General features: G+C 43.6%; 5 non-coding genes across 5 annotated transcripts; all 5 read left to right on the forward strand.

Annotated features, from left to right (window-relative positions):
• The first annotated feature begins 461 nt into the window (after positions 1-461).
• LOC142720836 (U2 spliceosomal RNA) lies at positions 462-652 on the forward strand. The gene has a single exon (XR_012873602.1). It is a non-coding gene; the product is annotated as a U2 spliceosomal RNA (small nuclear RNA).
• Positions 653-1,941: 1,289 nt separating this feature from the next.
• Positions 1,942-2,132, forward strand: LOC142720838 (U2 spliceosomal RNA). The gene has a single exon (XR_012873604.1). It is a non-coding gene; the product is annotated as a U2 spliceosomal RNA (small nuclear RNA).
• A 1,277-nt stretch (positions 2,133-3,409) lies between these two features.
• Positions 3,410-3,600, forward strand: LOC142720839 (U2 spliceosomal RNA). The gene has a single exon (XR_012873605.1). It is a non-coding gene; the product is annotated as a U2 spliceosomal RNA (small nuclear RNA).
• Positions 3,601-10,104: 6,504 nt separating this feature from the next.
• On the forward strand, positions 10,105-10,295 carry LOC142720841 (U2 spliceosomal RNA). The gene has a single exon (XR_012873606.1). It is a non-coding gene; the product is annotated as a U2 spliceosomal RNA (small nuclear RNA).
• A 6,491-nt stretch (positions 10,296-16,786) lies between these two features.
• Positions 16,787-16,977, forward strand: LOC142720842 (U2 spliceosomal RNA). The gene has a single exon (XR_012873607.1). It is a non-coding gene; the product is annotated as a U2 spliceosomal RNA (small nuclear RNA).
• Positions 16,978-17,503: the final 526 nt, after the last annotated feature.

Raw genomic sequence — 17,503 nt, forward strand, 5'->3', positions numbered from 1 at the left:
GTCATAGTGGAGCCCTCAGGATTCCAGAGCCAGCTTTCTGACATCATAATGGGGCCTCAGAGATAAAAGCCTGGGCCCAGGCAGTGTTGGTCAGTGCTGCTCAGCAGGCAGCACTGGACTGGACTGGATTACAGCTGATACAAGGTGTGAAGGAACAAGGGGTGGCTGTGGGCATGCACTTGCTGCCGCTGCCAGTGTTTATCTGCATGGCAGCAGGGCATTTGGGCGTTGCCAGGAAGGCGTTTTTATGTAGATTCCTCCTCTTTCAGCACTGCATTGTGGTGCAAGCAAAAGAAGCAAATCCTGTCTGGCTTCCTCTCCGGCCTTTATTCACCTCCCGTGTAGCTGTGAGTGTGTGAGCCTGCAGGGCCCCATGGAATTGCCTAGAAGTAGGCTGAATCGCTGCAAGGGCTGAACAGCAGTATCGGGCAGGCTCGGGCAACGCACGGCCCGTTCGGGTTATCGCTTCTCGGCCTTTTGGCTAAGATCAAGTGTAGTATCTGTTCTTATCAGTTTAATATCTGATACGTCCCCTATCTGGGGACCATATATTAAATGGATTTTTAGAACAGGGAGATGGAAATAGAGCTTGCTCTGTCCACTCCACGCATTGACCTGGTATTGCAGTATTTCCAGGACCGGTGCACCCTTTCCTTATGTGTTGACTAAAAGCAGATTCCAAAAGTGTTTTTTGTCTTTGCTATTGTTTCTGTCTTTCTGAAGGGATCTCCCCTTTTAATCCCATTATTTCAACACCTGTTGGACAATGCATGAGTGATAATGAGCTCATTGATTAAATGCAATTAATGAATAGATTGCCACCTCTTGTTGTGTGTCGTCTGTGTTTCTGTGTTTCCGGCATTTCACATTGGAACACCTCATTCACCTTCCTTGTCTTCTCTCCGCCCTCCCTTTTAGGTAAGTTAAAGAGCTGCACCTGAGCCAGCCACTGATTGATTGATTGATTGATTGATTGATTGATTGATTGATTGATTGATTGATTGATGCAGCACAACAGTCAAATAGTGGAGTGGAGTAGGGGAACAGCAAACAGCCAATAAAGCAGCCCGCCCGCTCGCCTGCCCGCCACAATGGACCTACCTGTGTACACTAGATGGATGTGATGGAATGTACTGTCGTCCCTACATTTCAAGAAGAAGTAAGAATTGCAGTTGCAACAAAGCCTTGCTTGCCTACAAAGAGAGCAGCAATTTGGATTTGTTACTATGTTACCTAGAAGAATAACAAACTGTGCAAGGATGGAGGTTGTAGGAGCAAGGAGAAGTTGTCTGTAAAGTTGGTGGATGCCTATTTTCCATTTTGCAGTCCCTTGTCTCCCTCTTGTGGCCTCCTGGAGGCAACTAGCTGTGCAAAAAAAAGACAGCCTGGCGGCCGGCTGTTGCAGTGTTGCCCTCTCAGGCAACACTGAGTGACTGACTGAGCCTCACCGTCTTATATAAAGTTCAGACGGAACTTTGCACGTGTCATAGTGGAGCCCTCAGGATTCCAGAGCCAGCTTTCTGACATCATAATGGGGCCTCAGAGATAAAAGCCTGGGCCCAGGCAGTGTTGGTCAGTGCTGCTCAGCAGGCAGCACTGGACTGGACTGGATTACAGCTGATACAAGGTGTGAAGGAACAAGGGGTGGCTGTGGGCATGCACTTGCTGCCGCTGCCAGTGTTTATCTGCATGGCAGCAGGGCATTTGGGCGTTGCCAGGAAGGCGTTTTTATGTAGATTCCTCTTTCAGCACTGCATTGTGGTGCAAGCAAAAGAAGCAAATCCTGTCTGGCTTCCTCTCCGGCCTTTATTCACCTCCCGTGTAGCTGTGAGTGTGTGAGCCTGCAGGGCCCCATGGAATTGCCTAGAAGTAGGCTGAATCGCTGCAAGGGCTGAACAGCAGTATCGGGCAGGCTCGGGCAACGCGCGGCCCGTTCGGGTTATCGCTTCTCGGCCTTTTGGCTAAGATCAAGTGTAGTATCTGTTCTTATCAGTTTAATATCTGATACGTCCCCTATCTGGGGACCATATATTAAATGGATTTTTAGAACAGGGAGATGGAAATAGAGCTTGCTCTGTCCACTCCACGCATTGACCTGGTATTGCAGTATTTCCAGGACCGGTGCACCCTTTCCTTATGTGTTGACTAAAAGCAGATTCCAAAAGTGTTTTTTGTCTTTGCTATTGTTTCTGTCTTTCTGAAGGGATCTCCCCTTTTAATCCCATTATTTCAACACCTGTTGGACAATGCATGAGTGATAATGAGCTCATTGATTAAATGCAATTAATGAATAGATTGCCACCTCTTGTTGTGTGTCGTCTGTGTTTCTGTGTTTCCGGCATTTCACATTGGAACACCTCATTCACCTTCCTTGTCTTCTCTCCGCCCTCCCTTTTAGGTAAGTTAAAGAGCTGCACCTGAGCCAGCCACTGATTGATTGATTGATTGATTGATTGATTGATTGATTGATGCAGCACAACAGTCAAATAGTGGAGTGGAGTAGGGGAACAGCAAACAGCCAATAAAGCAGCCCGCCCGCTCGCCTGCCCGCCACAATGGACCTACCTGTGTACACTAGATGGATGTGATGGAATGTACTGTCGTCCCTACATTTCAAGAAGAAGTAAGAATTGCAGTTGCAACAAAGCCTTGCTTGCCTACAAAGAGAGCAGCAATTTGGATTTGTTACTATGTTACCTAGAAGAATAACAAACTGTGCAAGGATGGAGGTTGTAGGAGCAAGGAGAAGTTGTCTGTAAAGTTGGTGGATGCCTATTTTCCATTTTGCAGTCCCTTGTCTCCCTCTTGTGGCCTCCTGGAGGCAACTAGCTGTGCAAAAAAAAAGACAGCCTGGCGGCCGGCTGTTGCAGTGTTGCCCTCTCAGGCAACACTGAGTGACTGACTGAGCCTCACCGTCTTATATAAAGTTCAGACGGAACTTTGCACGTGTCATAGTGGAGCCCTCAGGATTCCAGAGCCAGCTTTCTGACATCATAATGGGGCCTCAGAGATAAAAGCCTGGGCCCAGGCAGTGTTGGTCAGTGCTGCTCAGCAGGCAGCACTGGACTGGACTGGATTACAGCTGATACAAGGTGTGAAGGAACAAGGGGTGGCTGTGGGCATGCACTTGCTGCCGCTGCCAGTGTTTATCTGCATGGCAGCAGGGCATTTGGGCGTTGCCAGGAAGGCGTTTTTATGTAGATTCCTCCTCTTTCAGCACTGCATTGTGGTGCAAGCAAAAGAAGCAAATCCTGTCTGGCTTCCTCTCCGGCCTTTATTCACCTCCCGTGTAGCTGTGAGTGTGTGAGCCTGCAGGGCCCCATGGAATTGCCTAGAAGTAGGCTGAATCGCTGCAAGGGCTGAACAGCAGTATCGGGCAGGCTCGGGCAACGCGCGGCCCGTTCGGGTTATCGCTTCTCGGCCTTTTGGCTAAGATCAAGTGTAGTATCTGTTCTTATCAGTTTAATATCTGATACGTCCCCTATCTGGGGACCATATATTAAATGGATTTTTAGAACAGGGAGATGGAAATAGAGCTTGCTCTGTCCACTCCACGCATTGACCTGGTATTGCAGTATTTCCAGGACCGGTGCACCCTTTCCTTATGTGTTGACTAAAAGCAGATTCCAAAAGTGTTTTTTGTCTTTGCTATTGTTTCTGTCTTTCTGAAGGGATCTCCCCTTTTAACCCCTTCCCGACATACGCCGTATATATACGGCGCTGTCGGGAGGTGGTTCCCGCAAAGCGCCGTATATATACGGCGCAGTGATGGTGCGGGCTCAGAAGCAGAGCCGGCACCATCACGGCGGGGTGACAGCTGTATTATACAGCTGGCACCCTCCTGTAACTGCCAGGACCGGAGCTACTCTCCGATCCGGCAGATTAACCCCTCAGATGCTGCGCTCAATAGAGCGCAGCATCTGATAGGTTTTCACCCGATCGGCAACCCAGTGATGCAATCGCTGGGTTGCTGTGGCAATCGGACGCCAGAAAATGGCGTCCGAGTCTGCCTTGTACGGGAGCCGATGAGGACCCGCCTGCGGCGAGTCCTCATAGGCTTGCTGTCAGTGAATAACTGACAGCGCTAATACACTGCACTTCGTATGTAGTGCAGTGTATTAGAGTAGCGATTGGGGCATCAGGCCCTCATGTCCCCTAGTGGGACAAGTAAAAAAAGTAAATAAAAATGTGGTAAAACAATAAAAACACACACATTTCAAATAAAAATAAAGCTAAACTGACTTTTTTCCCATAGTAAGTATTTTATTATGGGAAAAACCGTAAAAATAAAAAAAACTATACATAATTGGTATCGCCGCGTCCGTAACGACCCAAACTACAAAACTATTATGTAATTTATCCCGCACGGTGAACGCGGTAAAAAAAAACATGAAAAACAGCGCCAGAATCTTTGTTTTTAGGTCACATCTCCTTCCAAAAAATGCTATAAAAAGTGATCAAAAAGTCACATTTACTCCAAAATAGTAATAATAAAAAACGCCAATCCGTGCCGCAAAAAATAATCCCTGACACCGCTTTGTGCACGCAAAAATAATAAAGTTATGGGTCTTAGAATGTCGACAGAGAAAACAAATGATTTTATAAAAAAAGTGATTTTATTGTGCAAAAGCTGCAATACATAAAAACAACTATATAAATTTGGTATCGCCGTAATCGTATCGACCCGCAGAATAAAGCGAACATGTAATCTAGGGCGCACTGTGGATGCAGAGAAAAAAAAACAATAAAAAACTATTCCAGAATTGCTTGTTTTTGGTAATTTCCTTTACCAAAAAATGAAATAAAAAGTGATCAAAAAGTCGTATGTGTTCTAAAATGGTCCCAATAAAATCTACAGCCCGTCTCGCAAAAAACAAGCCTGCACACCGCTCAATCAACTGAAAAATAAAAAAGTTATGGCACTAGTAATGCGGTGATGAAAAACATCTCAATGCGCAGGCCGGAGGGGAACATTCCTTCAGTTTCAGGGCCCTAGTATTTAGGAACTAGGAAAGGGAATGGACATCGCACATCCGCTGGAAGCGAGGGCGCCCGTATTATACCAGCGCAAAACTTTCCCAGCAATATTTCCCAAACTACGAAGGAGAAAAAGTCCCCAAAAGGTGCAGAGCGTTACAAAGGAGGGATAAGAAAGAAAACCGTTTACCAGTGTGACGCCGGCCTGCGCATAACGGATCGCTTCACAGCGTAACACACATCTATGGATAATTGTATTATTTACCCCATGATTATACCCTCCTATTATGCCCTGATATACTCCGCACAGATTACATATACTCTGATGTACTCCTCACATATTACATATACCCTGATGTACTCTGCACAGCTTACATATACCCTGATGTACTCCTCACAGATTACATATACCCTGATGTACTCCACACAGATTACATATACCCTGATGTACTCCTCACAGATTACATATACCCTGATGTACTCCACACATATACCCTGATGTACTCCGCACAGATTACATATACCCCTGATATACTCCTCACATATTACATATACCCTGATGTACTCCGCACAGATTACATATACCCTGATGTACTCTGCACAGCTTACATATACCCTGATGTACTCCTCACAGATTACATATACCCTGATGTACTCCACACATATACCCTGATGTACTCGGCACAGATTACATATACCCCTGATATACTCCGCACAGATTACATATGCCACCACATTATAAGCTGAAATACCAGCAAAACCCCAAACAGAACTATTACCAAGCAAAATCCATGCTCAAAATGGCGGTCTTTCCCTTCTTAGCCCTACAGTGTGCCCAAACAGCAATTTATGGCCACAAGTAAGGCATTACCATGCCCGGGAGAACCCGCTTAACAATTTATGGGGTAAGATTCTCTAGGGGCACAACATCTTGTGCGGTGAATGGGCAGATCAGTGGAGAAATTGCAATTTTCATTTTGCACCATCCACTGCGTATTCATTTCTGAAAAACACCTGTGGAGTCTAAATTGTCACTACATCCCTTGATAAATGCCTTTAGGGGTGTAGTTTCTAAAACGGGGTCACTTTTGTTTGGTACATCAGGGGTTTTGCAAATGCAACATGGCATCCGCAACCCATTCCAGCAAAATCTACGCTCCAAAAGATAAATACCGCTCCTTTTCTTCTGAATGCTCCCATATATGTAAACAGTCGATTATAACCACATATGGGGTGTTACCGTACTCGGGAGAAATTACTTTACAAATGTTGGGGGGCTTTTTCTTCTCTATTCCTTGTAAAAATGAAAAATGTGTATCTAAAACTACATCTTGTTGGAAAAAAAAAATATTTTTCATTTTCATGGCTTAATTCTAATTAATTCAGCAAAAAACCTTTGGGATCAAAATTTTCACTATACCCCTAGATGATTCCTCAGGGGGTGCAGTTTCCCAAATGGTGTCACTTTTGGGGTGTTTCCACTGTACTAGTACTACAGGGGCTCAGCAAATATGACATGACACCCAGAAACCATTCCAAAATCCAAATGGTGCTCCTTCCATTCTGAGCCCTACCGTGTGTCCAAACAGATGTTTGTGACCACATGTGGGGTATTATTTTACTCGGGAGAAGTTGCTTTACAAATGTTGTGGTGCTTTTTCTCCTTCAGTCCTTGTGGAAATGAAAAAAAAATACCTAAACCTACATTTTCTTTGAAAAAATGTAGATTTTCATTTTTACGGCCTAGTTACAATAAGTTCTGTAAAAAACCTGTGGGGTAAAACTGCTCACTCTACCCCTAGATAATTCCCTCATGGGGTGTAGTTTCCAAAATGGGGTCACTTGTTGGGGGTTTCCACTGTTTTGTCCCCTCAGGAGCTTTGCAAATGCGACATGGCCTCCGCAAACCATTCCTGCTAAATTTGAGTTCCAAAAGCCAAATGGCGCACTTTCCCTTCTCAGCCTCGCCGTGTGTCCAAACAGCCGTTTATTACCACATGTGGGGCATTGTTTTACTCGGGAGAAATTTCTTTACAAATTTTATGGTGCTTTTTCTCCTTTAGTCCTTGTGGAAATGAAAAAAAATTAGCTAAACCTACATTTTATTTGAAAAAATGTAGATTTTCATTTTCACAGCCTACTTGCAAAAATTTCTGCAAAAAACCTGTGGGGTCAAAATGCTCACTATACCCTAGATAATTTCCTCAAAGGGTATAGTTTCCAAAATGGGGTCACTTGTTGGGGGTTTCCACTGTTTTGTCACCTCTGGGGCTTTGCAAATGTGACATGGCCTCCGCAAACCATTCCTGCTAAATTTGAGCTCCAAGAGCCAAATGGCGCTCTTTCCCTTCTAAGCCCTGCCGTGTCTCCAAACAACTGTTTATTACCACATGTGGGGTATTGTTTTACTCGGGAGAAATTGCTCTACAAATGTTGTGGTGCTTTTTCTACTTTAGTTCTCTTGGAAATGAAAAAAAATTAGCTAAACCTACATTTTATTTGAAAAAATGTAGATTATCATTTTCATGACCTAGTTCCAAAAATTTTTGCAAAAAAACTGGCCGGTCAAAATGCTTGCTACACCCCTAGATAAATTCCTCGAGGGGTATAGTTTCCAAAATGGGGTCACTTGTTGGGGGTTTCCACTGTTTTGTCACCTCAGGGGCTTTGCAAATGTGACATGGCCTCCGCAAACCATTTCTGCTAAATTTGAGCTCCAAGAGCCAAATGGCGCACTTTCCATTCTAAGCCCTGCCGTGTGTCCAAACAACCGTTTATTACCACATGTGGGGTACTGTTTTACTCGGGAGAAATTGCTCTACAAATGCTGTGGTGCTTTTTCTACTTTAGTTCTTTTGGAAATGAAAAAAAATTAGCTAAACCTACATTTTATTTGAAAAAATGTAGATTTTCATTTTCATGGCCTAGTTCCAAAAATTTTTGCAAAAAAACTGGCCGGTCAAAATGCTTGCTACACCCCTAGATAAATTCTTCGAGGGGTGTAGTTTCCCAAATGGGGTCACTTTTGGGGGGTTTCCACTGTTTTAGTTCCACTAGACCTGTTCAAAGCTGACATGGTGCCTAAAAAATATATTCTAATAAAAAGGAGGCCCAAAATCCACTAGGTGCTCCTTTGCTTCTGAGGCCGGCGCTTCAGTCCAGTAGCACGCTACGGCCACATGTGGGATATTTCCTAAAACTGCAGAACCTGGGCAATAAATATTGAGTTGCATTTCTTGGGTAAAACATTCTGTGGTACAAAAAAAATGGATTCAAAATGAATTTCTGGAAAAAAATAATGAACTTTGTAAATTTCACCTCTACTTTGCCTTAATTCCTGCGCAATGTCTAAAGGGTTAAGAAACTTTCTAAATGCTGTTTTGAATACTTTGAGGGGTGCAGTTTTTAAAATGGGGTGACTTATTGGCGGTTTCTAATATCTAAGGACCTCAAAGCCACTTCACAACTGAACTGGCCCCTGTAAAAATAGCATTTTGAAATTTTCTTGAAAATGTGAGAAATTGCTGCTAAAGTTCTAAGCCTTGTGAGGTCATAGAAAAATAAAATGATGATCAAAAAACGATGCCAATCTAAAGTAGACATATGGGGGATGTTAGTTAGCAACATTTTTGTGTGGTATAACTGCCTGTCTTACAAGCAGATGCATTTAAATTGAGAAAAATGTTAATTTTTGCAATTTTTCGCTAAATTTTGGTGTTTTTCACAATAAATACTGAACGTATCGGGCAAATTTTGCCAGTAACATAAAGTCCAATGTGTCACGAGAAAACAATCTCAGAATCGCTTGGATAGGTAAAAGCATTCCGGAGTTATTACCACATAAATTGAAACATGTCAGATTTGAAAAATGAGGCTCTGTCAGGAAGGTCAAAAGTGGCCAAAGAGGGAAGGGGTTAATCCCATTATTTCAACACCTGTTGGACAATGCATGAGTGATAATGAGCTCATTGATTAAATGCAATTAATGAATAGATTGCCACCTCTTGTTGTGTGTCGTCTGTGTTTCTGTGTTTCCGGCATTTCACATTGGAACACCTCATTCACCTTCCTTGTCTTCTCTCCGCCCTCCCTTTTAGGTAAGTTAAAGAGCTGCACCTGAGCCAGCCACTGATTGATTGATTGATTGATTGATTGATTGATTGATTGATTGATTGATTGATTGATTGATGCAGCACAACAGTCAAATAGTGGAGTGGAGTAGGGGAACAGCAAACAGCCAATAAAGCAGCCCGCCCGCTCGCCTGCCCGCCACAATGGACCTACCTGTGTACACTAGATGGATGTGATGGAATGTACTGTCGTCCCTACATTTCAAGAAGAAGTAAGAATTGCAGTTGCAACAAAGCCTTGCTTGCCTACAAAGAGAGCAGCAATTTGGATTTGTTACTATGTTACCTAGAAGAATAACAAACTGTGCAAGGATGGAGGTTGTAGGAGCAAGGAGAAGTTGTCTGTAAAGTTGGTGGATGCCTATTTTCCATTTTGCAGTCCCTTGTCTCCCTCTTGTGGCCTCCTGGAGGCAACTAGCTGTGCAAAAAAAAGACAGCCTGGCGGCCGGCTGTTGCAGTGTTGCCCTCTCAGGCAACACTGAGTGACTGACTGAGCCTCACCGTCTTATATAAAGTTCAGACGGAACTTTGCACGTGTCATAGTGGAGCCCTCAGGATTCCAGAGCCAGCTTTCTGACATCATAATGGGGCCTCAGAGATAAAAGCCTGGGCCCAGGCAGTGTTGGTCAGTGCTGCTCAGCAGGCAGCACTGGACTGGACTGGATTACAGCTGATACAAGGTGTGAAGGAACAAGGGGTGGCTGTGGGCATGCACTTGCTGCCGCTGCCAGTGTTTATCTGCATGGCAGCAGGGCATTTGGGCGTTGCCAGGAAGGCGTTTTTATGTAGATTCCTCCTCTTTCAGCACTGCATTGTGGTGCAAGCAAAAGAAGCAAATCCTGTCTGGCTTCCTCTCCGGCCTTTATTCACCTCCCGTGTAGCTGTGAGTGTGTGAGCCTGCAGGGCCCCATGGAATTGCCTAGAAGTAGGCTGAATCGCTGCAAGGGCTGAACAGCAGTATCGGGCAGGCTCGGGCAACGCGCGGCCCGTTCGGGTTATCGCTTCTCGGCCTTTTGGCTAAGATCAAGTGTAGTATCTGTTCTTATCAGTTTAATATCTGATACGTCCCCTATCTGGGGACCATATATTAAATGGATTTTTAGAACAGGGAGATGGAAATAGAGCTTGCTCTGTCCACTCCACGCATTGACCTGGTATTGCAGTATTTCCAGGACCGGTGCACCCTTTCCTTATGTGTTGACTAAAAGCAGATTCCAAAAGTGTTTTTTGTCTTTGCTATTGTTTCTGTCTTTCTGAAGGGATCTCCCCTTTTAACCCCTTCCCGACATACGCCGTATATATACGGCGCTGTCGGGAGGTGGTTCCCGCAAAGCGCCGTATATATACGGCGCAGTGATGGTGCGGGCTCAGAAGCAGAGCCGGCACCATCACGGCGGGGTGACAGCTGTATTATACAGCTGGCACCCTCCTGTAACTGCCAGGACCGGAGCTACTCTCCGATCCGGCAGATTAACCCCTCAGATGCTGCGCTCAATAGAGCGCAGCATCTGATAGGTTTTCACCCGATCGGCAACCCAGTGATGCAATCGCTGGGTTGCTGTGGCAATCGGACGCCAGAAAATGGCGTCCGAGTCTGCCTTGTACGGGAGCCGATGAGGACCCGCCTGCGGCGAGTCCTCATAGGCTTGCTGTCAGTGAATAACTGACAGCGCTAATACACTGCACTTCGTATGTAGTGCAGTGTATTAGAGTAGCGATTGGGGCATCAGGCCCTCATGTCCCCTAGTGGGACAAGTAAAAAAAGTAAATAAAAATGTGGTAAAACAATAAAAACACACACATTTCAAATAAAAATAAAGCTAAACTGACTTTTTTCCCATAGTAAGTATTTTATTATGGGAAAAACCGTAAAAATAAAAAAAACTATACATAATTGGTATCGCCGCGTCCGTAACGACCCAAACTACAAAACTATTATGTAATTTATCCCGCACGGTGAACGCGGTAAAAAAAAACATGAAAAACAGCGCCAGAATCTTTGTTTTTAGGTCACATCTCCTTCCAAAAAATGCTATAAAAAGTGATCAAAAAGTCACATTTACTCCAAAATAGTAATAATAAAAAACGCCAATCCGTGCCGCAAAAAATAATCCCTGACACCGCTTTGTGCACGCAAAAATAATAAAGTTATGGGTCTTAGAATGTCGACAGAGAAAACAAATGATTTTATAAAAAAAGTGATTTTATTGTGCAAAAGCTGCAATACATAAAAACAACTATATAAATTTGGTATCGCCGTAATCGTATCGACCCGCAGAATAAAGCGAACATGTAATCTAGGGCGCACTGTGGATGCAGAGAAAAAAAAACAATAAAAAACTATTCCAGAATTGCTTGTTTTTGGTAATTTCCTTTACCAAAAAATGAAATAAAAAGTGATCAAAAAGTCGTATGTGTTCTAAAATGGTCCCAATAAAATCTACAGCCCGTCTCGCAAAAAACAAGCCTGCACACCGCTCAATCAACTGAAAAATAAAAAAGTTATGGCACTAGTAATGCGGTGATGAAAAACATCTCAATGCGCAGGCCGGAGGGGAACATTCCTTCAGTTTCAGGGCCCTAGTATTTAGGAACTAGGAAAGGGAATGGACATCGCACATCCGCTGGAAGCGAGGGCGCCCGTATTATACCAGCGCAAAACTTTCCCAGCAATATTTCCCAAACTACGAAGGAGAAAAAGTCCCCAAAAGGTGCAGAGCGTTACAAAGGAGGGATAAGAAAGAAAACCGTTTACCAGTGTGACGCCGGCCTGCGCATAACGGATCGCTTCACAGCGTAACACACATCTATGGATAATTGTATTATTTACCCCATGATTATACCCTCCTATTATGCCCTGATATACTCCGCACAGATTACATATACTCTGATGTACTCCTCACATATTACATATACCCTGATGTACTCTGCACAGCTTACATATACCCTGATGTACTCCTCACAGATTACATATACCCTGATGTACTCCACACAGATTACATATACCCTGATGTACTCCTCACAGATTACATATACCCTGATGTACTCCACACATATACCCTGATGTACTCCGCACAGATTACATATACCCCTGATATACTCCTCACATATTACATATACCCTGATGTACTCCGCACAGATTACATATACCCTGATGTACTCTGCACAGCTTACATATACCCTGATGTACTCCTCACAGATTACATATACCCTGATGTACTCCACACATATACCCTGATGTACTCCGCACAGATTACATATACCCCTGATATACTCCGCACAGATTACATATGCCACCACATTATAAGCTGAAATACCAGCAAAACCCCAAACAGAACTATTACCAAGCAAAATCCATGCTCAAAATGGCGGTCTTTCCCTTCTTAGCCCTACAGTGTGCCCAAACAGCAATTTATGGCCACAAGTAAGGCATTACCATGCCCGGGAGAACCCGCTTAACAATTTATGGGGTAAGATTCTCTAGGGGCACAACATCTTGTGCGGTGAATGGGCAGATCAGTGGAGAAATTGCAATTTTCATTTTGCACCATCCACTGCGTATTCATTTCTGAAAAACACCTGTGGAGTCTAAATTGTCACTGCATCCCTTGATAAATGCCTTTAGGGGTGTAGTTTCTAAAACGGGGTCACTTTTGTTTGGTACATCAGGGGTTTTGCAAATGCAACATGGCATCCGCAACCCATTCCAGCAAAATCTACGCTCCAAAAGATAAATACCGCTCCTTTTCTTCTGAATGCTCCCATATATGTAAACAGTCGATTATAACCACATATGGGGTGTTACCGTACTCGGGAGAAATTACTTTACAAATGTTGGGGGGCTTTTTCTTCTCTATTCCTTGTAAAAATGAAAAATGTGTATCTAAAACTACATCTTGTTGGAAAAAAAAAATATTTTTCATTTTCATGGCTTAATTCTAATTAATTCAGCAAAAAACCTTTGGGATCAAAATTTTCACTATACCCCTAGATGATTCCTCAGGGGGTGCAGTTTCCCAAATGGTGTCACTTTTGGGGTGTTTCCACTGTACTAGTACTACAGGGGCTCAGCAAATATGACATGACACCCAGAAACCATTCCAAAATCCAAATGGTGCTCCTTCCATTCTGAGCCCTACCGTGTGTCCAAACAGATGTTTGTGACCACATGTGGGGTATTATTTTACTCGGGAGAAGTTGCTTTACAAATGTTGTGGTGCTTTTTCTCCTTCAGTCCTTGTGGAAATGAAAAAAAAATACCTAAACCTACATTTTCTTTGAAAAAATGTAGATTTTCATTTTTACGGCCTAGTTACAATAAGTTCTGTAAAAAACCTGTGGGGTAAAACTGCTCACTCTACCCCTAGATAATTCCCTCATGGGGTGTAGTTTCCAAAATGGGGTCACTTGTTGGGGGTTTCCACTGTTTTGTCCCCTCAGGAGCTTTGCAAATGCGACATGGCCTCCGCAAACCATTCCTGCTAAATTTGAGTTCCAAAAGCCAAATGGCGCACTTTCCCTTCTCAGCCTCGCCGTGTGTCCAAACAGCCGTTTATTACCACATGTGGGGCATTGTTTTACTCGGGAGAAATTTCTTTACAAATTTTATGGTGCTTTTTCTCCTTTAGTCCTTGTGGAAATGAAAAAAAATTAGCTAAACCTACATTTTATTTGAAAAAATGTATATTTTCATTTTCACAGCCTACTTGCAAAAATTTCTGCAAAAAACCTGTGGGGTCAAAATGCTCACTATACCCTAGATAATTTCCTCAAAGGGTATAGTTTCCAAAATGGGGTCACTTGTTGGGGGTTTCCACTGTTTTGTCACCTCTGGGGCTTTGCAAATGTGACATGGCCTCCGCAAACCATTCCTGCTAAATTTGAGCTCCAAGAGCCAAATGGCGCTCTTTCCCTTCTAAGCCCTGCCGTGTCTCCAAACAACTGTTTATTACCACATGTGGGGTATTGTTTTACTCGGGAGAAATTGCTCTACAAATGTTGTGGTGCTTTTTCTACTTTAGTTCTCTTGGAAATGAAAAAAAATTAGCTAAACCTACATTTTATTTGAAAAAATGTAGATTATCATTTTCATGACCTAGTTCCAAAAATTTTTGCAAAAAAACTGGCCGGTCAAAATGCTTGCTACACCCCTAGATAAATTCCTCGAGGGGTATAGTTTCCAAAATGGGGTCACTTGTTGGGGGTTTCCACTGTTTTGTCACCTCAGGGGCTTTGCAAATGTGACATGGCCTCCGCAAACCATTTCTGCTAAATTTGAGCTCCAAGAGCCAAATGGCGCACTTTCCATTCTAAGCCCTGCCGTGTGTCCAAACAACCGTTTATTACCACATGTGGGGTACTGTTTTACTCGGGAGAAATTGCTCTACAAATGCTGTGGTGCTTTTTCTACTTTAGTTCTTTTGGAAATGAAAAAAGCTAAACCTACATTTTATTTGAAAAAATGTAGATTTTCATTTTCATGGCCTAGTTCCAAAAATTTTTGCAAAAAAACTGGCCGGTCAAAATGCTTGCTACACCCCTAGATAAATTCTTCGAGGGGTGTAGTTTCCCAAATGGGGTCACTTTTGGGGGGTTTCCACTGTTTTAGTTCCACTAGACCTGTTCAAAGCTGACATGGTGCCTAAAAAATATATTCTAATAAAAAGGAGGCCCAAAATCCACTAGGTGCTCCTTTGCTTCTGAGGCCGGCGCTTCAGTCCAGTAGCACGCTACGGCCACATGTGGGATATTTCCTAAAACTGCAGAACCTGGGCAATAAATATTGAGTTGCATTTCTTGGGTAAAACATTCTGTGGTACAAAAAAAATGGATTCAAAATGAATTTCTGGAAAAAAATAATGAACTTTGTAAATTTCACCTCTACTTTGCCTTAATTCCTGCGCAATGTCTAAAGGGTTAAGAAACTTTCTAAATGCTGTTTTGAATACTTTGAGGGGTGCAGTTTTTAAAATGGGGTGACTTATTGGCGGTTTCTAATATCTAAGGACCTCAAAGCCACTTCACAACTGAACTGGCCCCTGTAAAAATAGCATTTTGAAATTTTCTTGAAAATGTGAGAAATTGCTGCTAAAGTTCTAAGCCTTGTGAGGTCATAGAAAAATAAAATGATGATCAAAAAACGATGCCAATCTAAAGTAGACATATGGGGGATGTTAGTTAGCAACATTTTTGTGTGGTATAACTGCCTGTCTTACAAGCAGATGCATTTAAATTGAGAAAAATGTTAATTTTTGCAATTTTTCGCTAAATTTTGGTGTTTTTCACAATAAATACTGAACGTATCGGGCAAATTTTGCCAGTAACATAAAGTCCAATGTGTCACGAGAAAACAATCTCAGAATCGCTTGGATAGGTAAAAGCATTCCGGAGTTATTACCACATAAATTGAAACATGTCAGATTTGAAAAATGAGGCTCTGTCAGGAAGGTCAAAAGTGGCCAAAGAGGGAAGGGGTTAATCCCATTATTTCAACACCTGTTGGACAATGCATGAGTGATAATGAGCTCATTGATTAAATGCAATTAATGAATAGATTGCCACCTCTTGTTGTGTGTCGTCTGTGTTTCTGTGTTTCCGGCATTTCACATTGGAACACCTCATTCACCTTCCTTGTCTTCTCTCCGCCCTCCCTTTTAGGTAAGTTAAAGAGCTGCACCTGAGCCAGCCACTGATTGATTGATTGATTGATTGATTGATTGATTGATTGATTGATTGATTGATGCAGCACAACAGTCAAATAGTGGAGTGGAGTAGGGGAACAGCAAACAGCCAATAAAGCAGCCCGCCCGCTCGCCTGCCCGCCACAATGGACCTACCTGTGTACACTAGATGGATGTGATGGAATGTACTGTCGTCCCTACATTTCAAGAAGAAGTAAGAATTGCAGTTGCAACAAAGCCTTGCTTGCCTACAAAGAGAGCAGCAATTTGGATTTGTTACTATGTTACCTAGAAGAATAACAAACTGTGCAAGGATGGAGGTTGTAGGAGCAAGGAGAAGTTGTCTGTAAAGTTGGTGGATGCCTATTTTCCATTTTGCAGTCCCTTGTCTCCCTCTTGTGGCCTCCTGGAGGCAACTAGCTGTGCAAAAAAAAGACAGCCTGGCGGCCGGCTGTTGCAGTGTTGCCCTCTCAGGCAACACTGAGTGACTGACTGAGCCTCACCGTCTTATATAAAGTTCAGACGGAACTTTGCACGTGTCATAGTGGAGCCCTCAGGATTCCAGAGCCAGCTTTCTGACATCATAATGGGGCCTCAGAGATAAAAGCCTGGGCCCAGGCAGTGTTGGTCAGTGCTGCTCAGCAGGCAGCACTGGACTGGACTGGATTACAGCTGATACAAGGTGTGAAGGAACAAGGGGTGGCTGTGGGCATGCACTTGCTGCCGCTGCCAGTGTTTATCTGCATGGCAGCAGGGCATTTGGGCGTTGCCAGGAAGGCGTTTTTATGTAGATTCCTCCTCTTTCAGCACTGCATTGTGGTGCAAGCAAAAGAAGCAAATCCTGTCTGGCTTCCTCTCCGGCCTTTATTCACCTCCCGTGTAGCTGTGAGTGTGTGAGCCTGCAGGGCCCCATGGAATTGCCTAGAAGTAGGCTGAATCGCTGCAAGGGCTGAACAGCAGTATCGGGCAGGCTCGGGCAACGCGCGGCCCGTTCGGGTTATCGCTTCTCGGCCTTTTGGCTAAGATCAAGTGTAGTATCTGTTCTTATCAGTTTAATATCTGATACGTCCCCTATCTGGGGACCATATATTAAATGGATTTTTAGAACAGGGAGATGGAAATAGAGCTTGCTCTGTCCACTCCACGCATTGACCTGGTATTGCAGTATTTCCAGGACCGGTGCACCCTTTCCTTATGTGTTGACTAAAAGCAGATTCCAAAAGTGTTTTTTGTCTTTGCTATTGTTTCTGTCTTTCTGAAGGGATCTCCCCTTTTAATCCCATTATTTCAACACCTGTTGGACAATGCATGAGTGATAATGAGCTCATTGATTAAATGCAATTAATGAATAGATTGCCACCTCTTGTTGTGTGTCGTCTGTGTTTCTGTGTTTCCGGCATTTCACATTGGAACACCTCATTCACCTTCCTTGTCTTCTCTCCGCCCTCCCTTTTAGGTAAGTTAAAGAGCTGCACCTGAGCCAGCCACTGATTGATTGATTGATTGATTGATTGATTGATTGATTGATTGATTGATTGATTGATTGATGCAGCACAACAGTCAAATAGTGGAGTGGAGTAGGGGAACAGCAAACAGCCAATAAAGCAGCCCGCCCGCTCGCCTGCCCGCCACAATGGACCTACCTGTGTACACTAGATGGATGTGATGGAATGTACTGTCGTCCCTACATTTCAAGAAGAAGTAAGAATTGCAGTT

The sequence above is a fragment of the Rhinoderma darwinii genome, unplaced genomic scaffold, assembly GCF_050947455.1.
Source record: "Rhinoderma darwinii isolate aRhiDar2 unplaced genomic scaffold, aRhiDar2.hap1 Scaffold_507, whole genome shotgun sequence".
NCBI classification, from domain to species: Eukaryota; Metazoa; Chordata; class Amphibia; order Anura; family Rhinodermatidae; genus Rhinoderma; species Rhinoderma darwinii.